Source organism: Dermacentor variabilis, chromosome 7 (genome assembly GCF_050947875.1).
Source record: "Dermacentor variabilis isolate Ectoservices chromosome 7, ASM5094787v1, whole genome shotgun sequence".
NCBI classification, from domain to species: domain Eukaryota; kingdom Metazoa; phylum Arthropoda; class Arachnida; order Ixodida; family Ixodidae; genus Dermacentor; species Dermacentor variabilis.
Window position 1 is genome coordinate 80,210,422 of NC_134574.1, and position 13,996 is coordinate 80,224,417.

The 13,996-nt window shown below is 46.7% G+C and overlaps 1 long non-coding RNA gene across 1 annotated transcript in view; it reads right to left on the reverse strand.

Moving 5' to 3' along the window:
* Positions 1-206: 206 nt before the first annotated feature.
* LOC142586863 (uncharacterized) overlaps positions 207-13,996 on the reverse strand; it is a 37,772-nt gene continuing 23,982 nt past the window's right edge. The window contains exons 2-3 of the long non-coding RNA XR_012829262.1: positions 6,502-6,903; positions 207-417 (exon numbers count right to left, since the gene is read on the reverse strand). This is a non-coding gene — a long non-coding RNA (uncharacterized LOC142586863). The remainder of the gene's footprint in view (positions 418-6,501; positions 6,904-13,996) is intronic.

Genomic DNA, 13,996 nt, shown 5'->3' on the forward strand with positions numbered 1-13,996 from the left:
TCCGCTGGTCGCTGGTGTTTGCAATAGCAGAGCCACGTATTTTTTTTTTTTTGTATGTCGCGCTTATTGAACTGTGGCCGCCACGGTCGGCATTGATCCCGCACCGTGAGGCTTAGCGGTGCAGCGCCATAGATACTGCGGCACCACGGCGGGTCGGATCGACATATCGATGCCATCGCAAGCACATTCGAATTACTTACCTTCGGGCACTTGGACAACAAGTTGATGAGAGTCGCCTTGCGCAATGACAAGTTGTCCATTCCCAAGGCCGGCATCGTGCCCAAGAGCTGACTCATTCGGGACATGCGGGACGGGCTAATAGCCCTCAGTCCGACCTCACTGTCCAAGCGCAGATTATGGTAAAGGACAATCGTGGTGACGCCAGGAAACCATGCTATCAGATCGCAGATTTTATTTCTGCGTACGTGAGAACAAGAATACGTCGTTGTATGAGCATCCTGTCTCATAAAGAACCAAATAAAAGGTAGCTTCACAAAGAGGATCAGCTGGCACCTTTGATTTTTCCTCTAAAGTTTACTCGCTGCTCCTTATATATATATATATATATATATATATATATATATATATATATATATATATATATATATATATATATATATATGTGTGTGTGTGTGTGTGTGTGTGTGTGTGTGTGTGTGTGTGTGTGTGTGTGTGTGTGTGTAACTCAGATGCCATTGTAAGCAAGAGGAGACATATTCATGTAACAGTCCAGCATTTTTAATGGAAGCAATATTGTGGAGTCGCGTGCGAAATGAATGCATAGCCTACAACGCGCTTTAAAGTGAAAGCTAGTGCGACTTTATTATTATTATTATTATTATTATTATTATTAATATTATTATTATTATTATTATTATCCTCGTCGCTGAAAAACCATACCTAGAACACGTGTATTAGAAATTCTCAAATTCTTGCTTTTTGTTGGCGATTCTGCGAGAAAGTGTTCTGGTGTGCTATAAAGTAGAGCTATTCCAAACTTTCCTATTCCAATTCTGCAATAAGCACTCCGCGATTGGTAAAATACTTTCTTGGATCACCCCCACTTCGCCTGTTTGTCACGTGACGTCAGGAAAGCCACGATAGCTCCCCACCTGACATGGCCTGTACACACTGATTATGCATGATTGGACCGAAGAAATGAAAAATAGTTTTTTCTCATTCGACGCCTTTTCGCTATTAGACCTCGGCTATTCGTGAAAAGTTTTAGGGCTGCACCCACTTCACCTGCCTGTCACCCGACGTCACAAAACAGCGAAAACCCACTGCGTCAAAGCGATGGGTACGCATTAAAGATACGTTAATATGCCGAACAAAACTGAATGTTTTTCTGGATAGCGGCAGGCTGCCCCGTTCTGAAAGGAGTAAAATATGGCTGCCGCCTATCGCTCAGGCACTGGCTACTCGCACTTATGCCGTGAAAGGAACATCAGTGAAATGTGACGTAGAAAGGCACGCGACTGTAGGAGTCATGTTGCTGGAACGCGGCCACGCGCGGTGGAAGCGCCGGACAGCGCAATGCTATTACATCACACTCTGTGAAAGCAGTTGTATTTAAATGGTAGCTGTCGTTTTCACATGCTTTAATATGCGTAAATGGCTTGACGCTCACAGACTGTGGTCAGGCTAAAGCGAGTTCTATGTGAGAAGCAGCACGAAATGTTATACACTGGTAGCTGTGGCGTATATTGTTGGACAGCTTTCTGTGTTTCTTTCTTTTTCGTCTCTCTTTATCTCCGAAAATTTTTTTATTGCGCAGACTTACAGGGAAAGTATTCATTCCATCGCGTTCCCTTGTGTTTAGCGCTATTCCTTGGCAATAGGGAATACCAAATCACCCAGCATTTTGTACTTCTAGGCTGAGAAACCTGGGCTGAGTTGCCGCACCCATGAACTGCGCTGTGGACCAAGCTCGTCTCCACCTCGCCCCCCCCCCCCCCTTGCTCTTCGGGATTGTTTCACGGCTGCCTCGTGACTCCTTTGTGTACGTCTGCGCTTTGAACATCCATATTCATTAGTCTAATCCATCAAAAGGCGGACGGTAGCCATTGAAGTTCTTGGCCTGACTTGTCCTCGCCAATGAGGGCCAGGGGTGGTTTCGCCGAGGTGTTCTCGGAGTCACTTCTGGTCGAACAACCAGCAAATGAGGTCGCAGCAGTGACTTTTCTTAAATGGATAATTTCTTAATGTGCAAGTAAGTATTCACGCAACTAAACGCAAAATAGACCGAAAAGCGAACATGTCTATGGATATTCAGTGTGCCACTAGAGGTAACGCCTACATCTGCGTCATACATGTATCTTTTTAAAAGTGACAAACAAAAAAATGTCAATTTAGCTGGAGAAACGGAGCTAATAGACTATTAAATACAGACTTGAGGTTTAAAAATTGAGGCAATATCATCATCAGCCTGGTTACGCCCTCTGCAGGGCAAAGGCCTCTCCCCTACTTCTCCAACTACCCCGGTCATGTACTAATTGTGGCCATGTTGTCCTTGCATACTTCTTAATCTCATCCGCCCATCTATCTGCCGCCCCCTGCTACGCTTCCCTTCCTTTGGAATCCAGTCCGTAACCCTTAATGACAATCGGTTATCTTCGCTCCTCATTACATGCCCTGCCCATGCCCATTTCTTTTTCTTGATTTCAACTAAGATGTCATTACTTCGCGTTTGTTCCCTCACTCAATCTGCTCTTTTCTTATCTGTTAACATCACACCCACCATTCATCTTTCCATAGCTCGTTGCCGCGTCCTCAATTAAAGTATAACCCTTTTCGCAAGCCTCCAGGTTTCTGCCCAGTACGTGAGTACTGGTAAGACACAGCTGTTAGACATTTCTCTTGAGGGATAATGACAACCTGCTGTTCATGATCGGACAATGCCTGCCAAACGCACCCCAGCCTATTCTTATTCTTCTAAATATTTCAGTCTCATGATCCGGATCCCCTGTCACTACCTGTCCTAAGTAGGTGTATTCCTTTACTACTTCCAGTGCCTCAGTACCTATCGTAAACTGCTGTTCTCTTCCGAGACGGTTAAACATTACTTTAGTTGCCCACCCTTCTGCTTTGCCTCTTCAGATCAGTGAGCATCCATTACAATTGGTCTCCTGAGTTACTAAGCAAGGAAATATGATCAGCGAATCGCAAGTTACAAACGAATTGTCCATTAACTCTTATACCCAATTCTTCCCAATCTAGATCTCTGAATACCTCCTGTAAACACGTTGTGAATAGCATTGGAGAGATCGTATCTCCCTGCGTGACGCCTTTCTTTATTGGGATTTTGTTACTTTTTTTATGGAGGACTACTGTGGCTGTGGAGCCGCTATAGATATCTTTCAGTGCTTTTACATACGGCTCGTCTGCACCCTGATTCCGTAATGCCTCCATGACTGCTGAAGTAACGACTAAATCAAACGCTTTCTCGTAATCAATGAAAGCTCTATATAAGGGTTGGTACATTCCGCACATTTCTCTATCACCTGATTTATAGTGTGAATATGGTATTTTGTTGAGTAGTGTTTAGGGAATCCTGCCTTGTCCTTTGGTTGACAGAATTCTAAGCTGTTCCTGATTCTATTTCCGATTACCTTAGCAAATACTTTGTAGGCAACGGACAGTAAGCTGATCGGTCTATAATTTTTCAAGTCTTTGGCGTCCCCTTTCTTATGGATTAGGATTATGTTAGCGTTCTTCCAAGATTCCGGTACGCTCGAAGTCATGGGGCATTGCGTATACAGGGTGGCCAGCTTTTCTAGAACAATCCACCATCCACCATTAACCACCATCCTTCAACAAATCTGCTGTTACCTGATCCTCCCCAGTTGCCTTCCCCCTCTGCATAGCTTCCAAGGCTTTCTTTACTTCTTTCGGCGTTACTTGTGGGATTTCAAATTCCTCTAGACTATTCTCTCTTGCATTATCGTCGTGGGTGCCACTGGTACTCTATAATTCTCTATAGAACTCCTCAGCCACTTGAACTGTCCCATCCATATTAGTAATGATACTGCGGGTTTTGTCTCTTAACGCATACATCTGATACTTGCCTATTCCCAGTTTCTTCTTCACTGCTTTTAGGCTTCCTCCTTACCTGAGAGCATGTTCAATTCTATCCATACTATACTTCCTTATGTCAGCTGTCTTACGCTTGTTTATTACCTTGGAAAGTTCTGCCAGTTCTATTCTAGCTGTAGGGTTAGAGCTTTCATACATTGGCATTTCTTGATCAGATCTTTTGTCTACAGCGGTAGCTTACTGGTACCCTGTCTAACAGAGTTACCACCGACTTCAATTGCAAACTCCTTAATGATGCCCATACCATTGTCGTTCTTTGCTTCAACACTTAGGTCATCTTCCTGAGTTAAAGCCGAATACTTGTTCTCTAGCATGATCCGGAATTTCTCTATTTTCCCTCTTACCGCTAACTCATTAATCGGCTTCTTATGTGCCTGTTTCTTCCGTTCCTTTCCGGTGAAGCGGTGGCGTACAGGTAGAGTATCCGCCTCGCGTGCAAGAGGACCGTGGTTCGAATTCCGGTGCCGCGCAATTTTCCATCTGATTAAAAAAAAATCCGCGTATTGATAAAATTGCATAAACAGGCCTGGAGTGCGGCCTGATCCCATTGACCAGAACCGGTAACGCACTCCCTCACCAGAGAAGCATTGGCTACCCTGGTGCAGTACTTGGCCCACAGCCTGCTATGTGAATGCAACAATCAAACCCTGGCCCTCGGTCCCCAGAGGCTGCGAAGCAACTGACCACAGCAGCGGTCAGACCTGTGACGCAGCAGATGGTGCTAAGAAGACCTGGGTCCGAACAGGCCGCCATTGAAATCTGAACCGGGAAACGTTTAACGCTAGAACGTTATCTAGTGAGGTGAGTCTAGCAGTGCTATTGGAGGAATTAGAGGGCAGTAAATGGGGTATAATAGGACTCAGTGAAGTTAAGAGGACAAAAGAAGCCTATACAGTGCTAAAAAGCGGGAACGTCCTGTGCTACCGGGGCTTAGCGGAGAGATGAGAACTAGGAGTCAGATTCCTGAATAATAAGGATATAGCTGGTAACATAGCGGAACTCTATAGGATTAAGGAGAGGGTGGCAGGTCTTATTGTGAAACTTAATGAGAGGTACAAATTGAAGGTTCTACAGGTCTACGCCCTTACAACCAGTAATAATGACCAGGAAGTCGAAGCTTCTAGGAAGACGTGGAATCGGCGATGGGTAAAGTCAAAACAATATACACTATACTGTTGGGCGACCTCAATGCCACGATATGCAAGAAGCAGGCTGGAAACAAGTAAGTGGGGGAATATGGCATAGGCTCTAGGAATAGCAGGGGAGAGTTATTAGTAGAGTTTGCAGAACAGAATAATATGCGGATAATGAATAGCTTCTTCCGCAAGCGGTATAGCCAAAAGTGGACGTGGTCTCGCCCGAAGGGCGAGACTAGAAATGAGGCAGTGTAAATTACACTTAATATACGCTTACTTTCTAAATAAGGGCGGTGTCATTCGCCTACAATAGTAACCAAGTGAACAACACCGCTCATCCGTGCGACTACCTGAGTGCGACTACTCGCCGCCACGAAGCTGGAATGATGAGGAGCGTCGGCAGCTGAAAGCGCACTTGCATGAGAGAGCCGATCGTTCCTGACCAGCGCTCCATTTACAGGGTCGACTATGCCGCCTCTTCAAAACTGAGTAGATCAGGCTATCTCTAACACTGAGCGTGCGGCAAGACGGCACTCAACAAGTTGCCAGGCTGCTCGGCTCACCCACTCCCTTTTTGGCCTTCGACCTGGCACACACAGAAGGTCGTCGCACCTCCAACACGCGGTGTGAGAACGCGCGCGCGCTTGGCCTGCGAGGGTTTAATCACGCGGCCTTCAAACTGAGCGCGCAGGAAGTGCGAGAGATATTCCACCAGCGTTTTCCGTTTGTCATCGTATGTTTGCCCCCAAAGCCGCAGTAGATCACACGACTTGCAACACACGGCGCTCGGGCCTTGCGATAGCTTTTGCAAATAGCCGCCTGGAATGTCCGTACTATTGCTATCTGAATAAAAAGCACTAGCTGTCCTCTTCTGTTTTTCATTGAGGGTAGGAGACGTTGCAGTCATAGACCATAACCTAAATATAACCCCGTTTTAAATGATCCACATGTTGATAGGTAATTGAAATATTAGTACTTGGTAGCACTTGATTGTAGTCAACAGAGCGAGGCATCAGGACCTGTGACGTTAGAGTGGGGCTCATTTTCCTGCTTACGTGCAACATGAAACTCTCTTCAAGTGTAGAGGTTGAATATTTATTCTGCCACTAGCAATAAAACAGACACAGGTGCCATTGTTGTTAGGATAACTTTGCACTCTAGAACAAATTTTTTAACCAAAAGAAAATTGGAGCAACTTATTGATTTTGAAAAGCTCCAGTGCCAATACGTGCCTAACGCCAGAAATACTGTGCAATGTGTGGTATCGTACCTGTTGTGTACGAGGACCAAGGTGCCCACCTTCTTCATCACGTATTTGGCAGATTCTAGGAATGCCTTTGAAGACGAGAACTCCTGGCATCCAGCGAACAGAGCAGCGACATATCTCAGATTTCCCAGAGATCCTCGGTGAGTTATGAAGCTTTCTTGACTGAGGCTGAGGCGCCTTGAATCGGAGCTTAGTTCGACCGCCTTAGGAAGGAGCCGTTTATTCTTGCAGGTTTCCTCGAGTTTCAGGATAATCAGGTCTTCACTATTGGCAAGTTCATCAGGGTCACCAAGCTCTTTTATCACTTTAGCCATTAATTTATTCGGACCCATGTTGAGTCACAGCCCGAAGAGTTCAGCGTCGTATTTGTCGCTGATGATTTTATGCTGAAGCGCAGACAGAACACTGAAAAAAAAAAACGCGCGAAGGCCATGTTCAGAGAAATAGCTCGGTTATCAAAGTGCCGAGTGGCCCGTTGATCTAAAGATTATGAAATAAAAGAGCAAACATTTCGCCTTTCACGAAGTTTACCTACGTAAATTCTATAGCAACTAATACGAAAGGGCATTCACTAATCCGGAATAGACACCAATCTTTTACCTCAAAACCCTTGGAAAAATCATCCAAAGCTAATAGGGTATATATTCGCGTTATTTATAAATATTAGGCCCTTTAAACCATAACTGTATATTACTGAAGACGCATGGAACAGGTAAAAAAAATGTTATTCGGTAACAAAGACTATCATGTAGAAACCAAATCTCCCTCAATGGCCTGATAAGGTTATTTGGGGAGCGACAGTGAACATCAGCATCTCGGTATCACATTTGCCTCGCCATCGTCTATCGACTGGAGTCAGCTCAAGTCGGCTCAGCTCAGAAAGCTGAGCTGACAAAAAGCAGAAATTAGTTTATTTTTCTCACCAAGATTATCAATTTTCATTAAGCAGAGAACGCTTCTAAGCCCCATTTTGCACGTGTTGAAAACATAATCCATAATCAAGGTAATACTATCGTTAAGGTAATGGAACTCCACGGGTAAGCCAAAAATATCTGACAGATGTAAGGCATCCCCTTTATTGCATGGAAGCAAAGAAAGAAGTAATGGTGGCTCTGGCATAAAAGTATACAGGATTCTGTAATTTATCGCATCGCTTTCAAATGACAGTAAAGGAAAGCAAGAAAATGTTAATTTTTCGCGAATTTCCTTGAAAAATTCTGAACCTAAATTCATTCAACAGGAAGATGAAATACTTCACATGAACTTTTTTTAGGAATGGTCTGTCGTTTCTAGGCAATAGCAGGCTTCACTACAATAACTAGTTTCGCCATAAGGCAACTATAGCTCAGTATGGCACAGGCAGTTCTTGTGGGATGTCGAACAGAGTTCTACATTGCATTTACTACATTTTACATGTGTGACACCACTGCAGGAGAAATTTTTGCAACTGTCTTACTTCACTGGAAATTAGGCTTACTCTCAAAGGACGTATATCCGGACCTTCTTGAAGGTTACATGTGTGTGGCTGACACTCCCCGCTTTTTCAAATCAAGTGGGTTCTCTGAGCGTGAAATGAAGGCGGACTTCCTTCCTGATAGCCTTCTAACTGTATCGTGTTCTGCTGGCAGCATGACAGTTGCCGATACCCTCGGACAAGTACATTCTTTCCAGGCGCTACCTCAAAATGAACCTCGCTCCATTTCTTTCATCATAAACAGTCACACTCCTGCCGTGGTGTTGTGTAATCGACACCGAGAACTGCTCAAAAATTAGTGTCCCCAGCAGCTTGTGAAAAAAAAACTCTCAAGGTAATACTAGGGGACTTGATTGACTGTAGACACAGTGGCCCGACTTTCCATTCAGGCATATCTTTCCGTACGCTGTAATCTACCATTTTCTATTAAGCCGCATTTCTTGACGGCCGCATAACACTTGCTTAATTAAGCATTTGTTACACCTGCCTCCACCATGTTCATCGTAGCCACCAAGCGAAACTGTGACAAAAATTATCCCAATAACATTATTATTTGGTGATATAATAATACACTTAAGAGCACTATCATAAAAATAATTTGCATATTGTTATCTCCGGAAAGCAGAGTGTACCATTGTCGTGTAAATCGTGTACCTAGCGCAACAGGGCGAAAAGGGCGGAAAGGCACGAAGGAGACTAAGCGCTGACTTCCAACTGAACTTTATATTCAGTTTTGAATACTCCCAAAGTTGCACCCTATGAATCCTAGTGGAATGACGCGCATATTTCAAAACGCAGCCTTCGGGGTACTGCTAGGAACCACTGGCTGCCATGGGCGGTGTAACTGCGTCGACGGAGTAAGTCGTCACAAATTCTAAATGGTGGGCTTGACGGCGCAACGCGCGAATGGTTGGTTGTGCCGATGGATCAGAGAGCAAGTCTATCAGCGCGGCAATCCAGTGGTCCTTGCGCTGTTCGAAAGCGATGGTGCGAAGGTCGGTGGACGCACGGCCAACTACGATACGGAGCAGCGGGCATTGTCGTCGGGCAGGGGAGAGCGCGAGAGGGCGTCGACGTCAGATTGCTAGCGGCCGCTACGGTAGAGCATGCGAATGTCGTAATCCTGCAGGCGAAGTTGGCAACGGGCGAGGCAGCCTGAGAGGTCCTTCAGTGACGGCAACCAACAAAATGCGTGCTGGTCCATAATGACGTCAAATTGTTGGCCATACAGATATGGCCGGAACTTAGTAAGAGCCCAGACGGTCGCCAAACATTCTCTTTCCATTACGGTGTAGTTACTCTCGCCTTTCGTAAGCGTACGACTTGCATAAGCGACAACGTATTCAGAAAACCCGTGTAGGCGCTGCGCAAGTACTGCGCCGACGCCAACAATGCTGGCATCAGCGTGCGCCTCTGTACGGGCCGTCGGGTCGCAGTGATGCAAAATTGGAGGTGACATCGGCAAACTCCGCAGGTTTGCGAACGCCTCGTCGCACTCTGACGACGACGACAAAGTAAGGGTCCCGCTGCTTCCAAGGAGATTTGTGAGGGGCGATGTGATGGTCGCGAAGTTTCGGATGAAGCTTCTAAAATAGGAACACAAACCTACAACGCTGCAGGTTTTTGACGGACGTAGGCTTATGAAATTTGGCAATGACCCGAAGTTTGGCTGGATAGGGGAGAATTCCATCCTTGGAGACAACGTAACCTAGTATGGTAAGCTGCCGCGCAGCAAATCGGCCCATCTTTAAATTTAGTTGTAAACCGGCGTTTCTCAAGCACTTCAAAGCACGCCTGAGACGTTGAAGGCACGTGAGGATGTTCGGAGTGAAAGCAATGAATTCGTCAAAGTAGCACAAGCATGTATGCCATTTCAAGTTGCGCAGAAGGGTATCCAACATGCGCTTAAAAGTTGCTGGTGCATTAAGAGGTCCAAATGGCATGATGTTAAATTCGTGCAAGCCATCGGGCGTGACAAAAGCTGTATTCGGTCGATCGTCGTCTGCCATGGGTACGAAAAGAATTCTGCTCCTTGTAGGCTGTCAATGACGTCGTCAATTCGTGGTAGCGGTTAAAAGCTCTTGCGAGTAATCTTTTTGAGGTGCCTAAAGTCCACACAGAACCGTACAGAACAGTATTTTTTCGCATCAGGAAGACAAGTGATGCCATGGACTGTTCGAAGCCGAATCACTTCGCGTCGAAGCATGTCGTCGACATGCTCATCAAATACGCGATGTTCTGCCGGAGACACGCGATAGGGGCATTGTCGCGGGGGCGGTTGAGAGCCAGTGTCGATGTGATGTGGAACAGTGAACGTCCGGCCCAGGTAAGGTTGCGCGACGTCGAATGGAGAACGAAATTCTTCTAACAGGCACAGAAGCTGGGAGAGTTGGGCCGGCTTAAGGTTATCAGCAGTGGAGTAACTAAATGCATCACAGGGTGACAGAGCAGACGTAGAAATAGCACTAAGCGTACTGTAAGTGGCGCAGTACGTTCCAAAGAGCACGTGCATACCTTGCTTGGCTTCAATGGCTTCCATGCTGCCAAGACATTCGCCTCGCAGAATATCAGAGTGCATGTGGACGGGTTGCTAACAAAGATAGCGCTGGATCCCTCCGTGACTTCTACGGTCGCAAAAGGTTGCAATAGGCCTTTCCGGGTGCTAAAGCAGTAGGATGGAGAAAGTAGTGCAGCGGTATCGGAGACGCTGTTGCAATAGACGGACGCAACCGTTGACGAAATCGGGGGCAATGCGAAGCTGTCTTGGGCGAGTAGATTGTTCGAAGTCGAAGGACTGTCGACCACCGTCGTGTCTGACAACGTCAAGGGTTCTATTTCGGTGCGTGCGCAATAAATCACAACACTGTGGCTGAAAGGAAACTCCAAGCGCAAGATGAGATTATGCGAGCATGAGGAAATGATGATGAATTTGACGGCGTATAAAACGTCCGCAATGACAACACGAGCGGTGCACACCGCTAGTGGTGCATATGCTGGCCGCTGGCTCTATGCAGGGATGCTTCAGAAAGTGGCGTCGTCACTTATTCAAGCACACGCCTAAGTGTCGCGGACATAACAGATACGGCGGCTCCAGTGTACACAAGCGCAGAGGTGTGAATGCCGTGCACAAACTCGTCTATCACATTCGATCGGCTTTGTTTAGGGCTTTTAGATTTCGATAAGGTCGCAGCATCTGCTTCGTAGACTGCGTCGAATAGTTTTCCTCCTCGCGAGCGAAGGGACGAGGCCGCATCGGCGATAGTGAGCGACGATGTGGAGCAAGTGAACGGCGAGTGACGGTCCTCGGGCGAACTGCAGGTGACGAATCTGAAGGCGGGCCATCATATTGGCCGGGAGAACCGACAAGACGACTTGTCGGGTATGATACGGCACTAAAAGGCTGTATACCATTGCAACAGCGTGCCACACGGCCAGCGTAGTCGCACACAAAGCACATGGGTAGATTGTCCGAAGTACGTCACCTATTCGCTGTGGCAGGCCCCATCAATGGTGCAGGAGGCGTTGGATGGGGCGGCTGGTAGAATGGTTGAGCAGCGGACGGCGGTCGATGTCTAGACACGACGCCGGAGTAGCTGAGACGCGCACAGTGCGGAAGCGCTTGGGGCCAGGTGACGACTTCGGAGTAGCTGAGTGGTGCAGGCACATGGACCTGTGTGGGCCGGGTGACAACGTCTGCGGAGCTGAGAGGTGCAGCCGCAGGGACATTTTGGCCAATAGCGCGGTGGAGCGGAGGCACAAAACGAAAGGAGGGCTTCTGCATATGCTGCGGCTGCACAAACTTCAGCAATGATATTTGGCAGGCATTCTACTTACGGACGAACGCCTTCATTTCCTCGAGCGGCGCAGATTCGTCCGAAATTATAGCCAAACCAGCGAGGGGTTGGTCGCGCGATGAAGAGCGACGGGTAAACCACCTCTGCCGCCATACAATCCTTGGCACAATGTGCACGTTTTGGAGCAATGTGACGATTTTGGCCACGAAGCGAGGATTCTTGGCGAGCAACCTGTTGAAGGCGTTGTCTTTGATATCTTTCAGTACAGGACTGATCCGATCAGACTCCGCCATGGTCGAGTGCGCTTTCTTACATAGGTCAAGGACGTCTTCAATGTAACTGGTGAATTATTCACTCGGGTGCTGAGAGCGCTCTTGCAAACGCAGCTCGGCGCGCAGCTTACAAACAGCCGGGCGGCCAAATACATCTAAAACGGTTGTCTTGAAGGCGCACCAGGTCGGGAAGTCTTCTTCGTGGTTTGTTATACGATAGGCTGGCGACACCCGTGATGTAGAACAGCACATTGTTCAGTTTAACTGGTTTGTCCAACTTGTTATACGGGCTGACCCTCTCGTATATGGTGAGCCAGTCCTCCACATCGGCGTCAGCCGCGCCAGTGAAAATGGCAGGGTCGCAGTGACGAGGTGCACCAGGACGCTCGCTTGGTGCCGGAGGAGGTGTTCGCTGGAAGGCGCCCTGAGGCAAGGTACCTGGCAGGGTATGCGATCGAAGTTCCATGGTGGGAGGACTGAGGGCGCAGAACTCTCCACCAACTATCAAGTCCAAAATAAAGAAAGGGGTTGACAGATGGTACTGTGGTATAAAGTTTGTAAACAGGGATAAGGTGCCTCAGAAAGGCTGGCCAACGTTTCGATAGGAGGACCTATCTTCGTCAAAGACGGCCTCGTCATCCTCGGCATGTTAGATTAAAGGGTTAGTGCAGTGACGTCACGTGCTGGTGTTGTCGCTGGCGGCTGGGTTTAAAGCAAAAAACTCCAAATGTAATGAGCGCTGTCGTCCGACGTCTGTGAGCTTCGTTCCCAAGATGAGGGGGCAAGAGCGGGAGAGTGGTACACGGGGAGAAAAGAAAAGAAAGAAAAGAAGAGAAAGAAAGGAGAGGACATTAATACTAATAGAGGACATTATAGAGATAATACAATAGAGATAATAGAGGACATTAATACTAAAGGCACACTACCCCACAACACAATTCTTGCAACACTAGACGTCACGGCGCTGTACACCAACATTCCAATCCCTGGTCGTTTATCTTCGATAAAACAAACGCTGTCTAAACATAATGCACAACACTCTACGGAAGTCTACTTGTCTCTCCTTGAATTATTTCTGACACATAACTACTTCGAATTTGTGGAAAGTTACTACCTACAGATACATGGTACAAGCATGGGTACGCCTTTTGCACCAACCTACGCGAACATATTGGTGGAGATTCTAGAAACAGATTTTCTATCGGCGCTGCACTTACAAACCCCACACATACCTACAGTACATAGAAGACACTCATAATATAGGGACATGGTCAAGACAGTCTAAATAAATATGTAGTATTTCTAAACTCTTTTCACCCAACAATAATATCCACATCAGAATCCTCAACTAAGCGCATAAACTTTCTGCACACAACAATGTACATTGATAACGGGGAGCTAAAGACAACGCTGTATAGGAAACCTTTCGACAAACAACAGTACCTAGAATGTACCAGCCACCAGACATTGCAAACAAAGCATCTTTAAAGGCCGAGCCACACGACTACGTCGCATTTGAGTTGAAAACCAAGTCTACATAAATAGACTCGATCACCTTAAAAGAACCCTATCAAACAGGAACCACCCAAACAGTGACCTACAAACAGCCTACACCGCTGCAACCAAACTTGATCGAACCGATGTCCTCAAGCCCCGCCCAAGGAACACAAGAACAACGCATCTTCTTACTACTAAATTCTCAAACGCACACCCAAACGTGAATATCATCCTTAGTAAATATTTCCCAGTTCTCACCAGCAACCAGAAACAATAAGATTTTTCCCGACCCTCCCAGACTAGCCTACAGACGCAACACCAATTTTAAAGATGTTCTTGTGCACGCCAAACTAAAGACAAGGAGGAAGTTGAGAACCAGTCCCTGTTGCCGCCCCAGGTGCTCTACATGCAAATATATTCAATCTAATACTATAGTAAAAATTATAGCGTCGAATTACGCA